Source organism: Kryptolebias marmoratus, linkage group LG3 (assembly GCF_001649575.2).
Source record: "Kryptolebias marmoratus isolate JLee-2015 linkage group LG3, ASM164957v2, whole genome shotgun sequence".
NCBI classification, from domain to species: Eukaryota; Metazoa; Chordata; class Actinopteri; order Cyprinodontiformes; family Rivulidae; genus Kryptolebias; species Kryptolebias marmoratus.
Genome location: NC_051432.1, coordinates 962,052 through 965,498, shown reverse-complemented (window position 1 = coordinate 965,498; position 3,447 = coordinate 962,052). Strand labels below are relative to the sequence as shown.

The 3,447-nt window shown below is 48.7% G+C and overlaps 1 long non-coding RNA gene across 1 annotated transcript in view; it reads left to right on the top strand.

Annotated features, from left to right (window-relative positions):
- Positions 1 to 2,695, top strand: part of LOC119616884 — a 6,257-nt gene extending 3,562 nt beyond the window's left edge. Inside the window, exon 3 of the long non-coding RNA XR_005232943.1 lies at positions 2,325 to 2,695. This is a non-coding gene — a long non-coding RNA (uncharacterized LOC119616884). The remainder of the gene's footprint in view (positions 1 to 2,324) is intronic.
- The last annotated feature ends 752 nt before the right edge of the window (positions 2,696 to 3,447 follow it).

Sequence of the window (3,447 nt, the reverse complement as noted above, 5' to 3'; positions counted from 1 at the left end):
GCTTAATGAGATTACTATTAAGAATAGGTACCCTCTTCCCCTCATGACCTCAGCCTTCGAGCTCCTCCAGGACTGCACAGTTTTTACCAAGCTGGACCTAAGAAATGCTTATCATTTGGTCCGCATCAGAAAGGGGGATGAGTGGAAGACTGCTTTTAACACCCCTTCTGGACATTACGAATACTTAGTGATGCCGTTTGGCCTCACTAATGCCCCAGCTGTTTTCCAGGCCCTGGTTAATGACGTTTTAAGGGACTTGCTCAATAGATGTGTGTTTGTTTATCTGGATGACATCTTAATCTTCTCCAGAGATTTGCGCACTCACGTCAGCCAAGTTCGGGAGGTCCTATCCTGGTTACTTCATAACAAGCTTTTTGTCAAACCAGAGAAGTGTGCTTTCCATCAGAGTTCTGTGTCATTCCTAGGATTCATCATAACCCCTGGTCAGATTGAGATGGACCCGCCCAAGGTAAAGGTTGTTCTAGACTGGCCTGAACCATCCAACGTTAAGGAGCTCCAGCGTTTTCTGGGGTTCTCCAACTTTTATCGCCGCTTCTTTAAGGGATACAGCTCAGTGGCCGCTCCCCTCCATGAACTTACCTCCGTGAAGGTCCCTTTTCTATGAACTGAGAAGGCCAGACAAGCATTCAATAAACTTAAGAGACTATTTACTTCCACTCCTATTTTGTGTTTCCCCAACCCCTGTAGTCCGTTTGTGGTGGAGGTGGATGCTTCAGAGGCGGGGGTTGGAGCAGTGTTGTCACAACGTTCCTCTGATGATGCCAAACTTCACCCATGTGCCTTCTTTTCCCGCAAGCTGTCTGTTTCAGAAAGAAATCATGATGTTGGAGACCGAGAACTGTTGGCCATTAAATTGGCTTTGGAGGAGTGGAAGCACTGGCTGGAGGGCGCTGCGCACCAGTGTACGGTCTGGACTGATCATAAGAACCTGGAATATTTGAAGACTGCCAAGAGGCTAAATCCACGCCAAGCCAGGTGGGCTCTTTTTTTAGTCGGTTTGACTTCTCTCTGGCCTATCATCCAGGTAGTAAGAACCTCAAGCCTGATGCTCTGTCAAGGCAGTTTCAGCCGTCCCGGCACCTTCCTGTGGCTGAGGTGCAAGACTTCATCCTCCCTACCAAGACCCGGTTGGCCATGACTCGAATAGAGGCTCGACTCAGGAGGAGTCTTCAGGGACAGCCTCCTCCTGTTCAGTGTCCCCAGAATGTACTTTTTGTTCCCGATAATATGGTTTCAGAGGTTCCTCAGTTCTGCCATTGCTCCAAGCTCTACTGTGACCCAGGGATTTCGAAGACACTGGCGGTGGTTCAAGCTTGTTTCCGGTGGCCCTCGTGGAGAAAGGACACCCAAGAGTTTGTGAAGGCATGCGTTACCTGCTCCCAAGTCAAACCTTCCCGTCGGCCTCCTGCTGGGCTCCTCAGGCCACTGCCCATTCCCCACCGACCTTGGTCCCATGTTTCCATGGATTTTGTCTCCGGTCTTCCTCCCTCCAGAGGTAACACTGTGCTCTTAACCATTGTTGACAGGTTCTCTAAAGTCTGGAGAAGAGCCCAGGCCGCTCTATGCAAGGCCACAGCAGTTTATGCCCAGAATGCCAATCGTCATTGGATCCTGGCACCTAGATACCTGGTTGGCCAGAGGTTGTGGCTGTCATCCAAGGATTTGCCCATCAGAGTGGAGAGTCGCAAGTTAGCACCTCGCTTTGTGGGACCTTTCTCCATCACTAAGATCCTAAACCCTGTGGCGGTCAGAGCTCTCAGAGTACATCCTTCTTTTCATGTTTCGAGGATTAAACCTGTTTTATCTTCTTTGCCCGCCTCCCAGACCCCCTTCACCCGCCCGGGTTATTGCTGGGGCTTCGGCGTTCACCGTTAACCGCTTGCTGCGGTCTCGTCTTAGGGGCAGTGGGGTCCAGTACCTGGTGGATTGGTTGGGTTATGGCCCAGAGGAGCGTTCTTGGGTTCCCGCTCGCCTGATCTTGGATAAATCCTTGATTCGCGAGTTCCATCGTTTACATCAGAATCAACCTAGAAGGGCGTCCAGAACCGCCCGTTAAGGAGGGGGTACTGTCATGATCCATGCTCATGCCTTGTCTGGTCCTGCTCATATTCGTCAATCTCTCATTAACAGTCACTTCTTCCACCTGCGCCGGCTCCTATTTATGCCTTGGCGTCACTCCTGCGCAGTGCGAGATTGTCTGCCGCTCCTGCTACAGCTTTCAAGCCCGTACCAAGTTCCATGAGTTTTTCCTGTTGCCGAACCTTGCCTGTGTTTTTGACCTTGTCTCTCGTCCTCTGCCTTAGATCTAGTTTTATGACCTGCCGTTGCCGAACCTAGCCTGACCTGGACCACCGTCCCTCGCCTGTCGATTCGGACCAAGACGCTAGAGCCAGCCCGTTGCCGAACCAAGCCTGACCCGTACCACCACCCCTCGCCTGTCGATTCGGACCAGACGCTAGTGCCAGCCCGTTGCCGAACCAAGCCTGACCCCGACCTCCGCCTCTCGTTAGCCCAGTGAGTCCAACTCAAGCGCCTACCTGTTGCTGGGCCACAGCCTCCCTTCGTCCGCCATCTTTCCTCCTGGCGATCGGCTGCTCCTAAATAAACTCCTTTGGTACTCCTTCTTCGTGTCTGTCTTCCCTTTTGGCTCCGACGGACTCTCGTCACCTGACATCTCGATTCGGCATAGACTCTGTTATTTTGAATAAACTCTCACTGTTCAAGAATAACTTATGTCTGTAAAGTCATTTCTTTGATCATTACTTCGCTGCTGCAATTATGAAGACCTAGAAGAACGTCCACCATTTGAAGACACTTCACTCCAGGTCCTGAACTAAAAGAGTACTGTGGGTGGGGGGTGCATACTTTTGAAAATCACTGTATGTGTTTCTCTGTGTGCTGTTCAGTTGGAGAAAAAGACTTAAGTGTGTATAAAAGCTGTCTTTTACAAACAGCTGTGTAGCTTTTTTAATCCGTTTTATGTTAAAGTAAATTAATTTGAAAAAAAAATACAAAACTTCAGTTTTAGGAGAGAGATCTCTCACCTCCGTCTGAACTGATTATTAGACCAGAGTTTGTGAAGCGTGCGAGACACAACTTCAACGTTTTTCTTGTTAAGAGTCACAAATTACAACTTTTATTTTGTAATTATCACCTTTATATGAAGGGCGAACTACTTACTCCCCAACCCTATATAGAACTACTTAGCTCAGTTACAAGACCTGTATTAATAAGGCTTTTTAATGTATCTAGCGTATCCATCCATTCATCTTCTTTTACCTACATTTCGATGCAGACTCGTGGGGGATCTCTAGTGGATATTGTGTGAAAGGTGAGGTACACCTTGGACAAATTGCATGCCCATCTCAGTGAATATGTAGCTTATGAATTTATATAAAATATAGGTCAGGGTAGAGATTCAGGGAT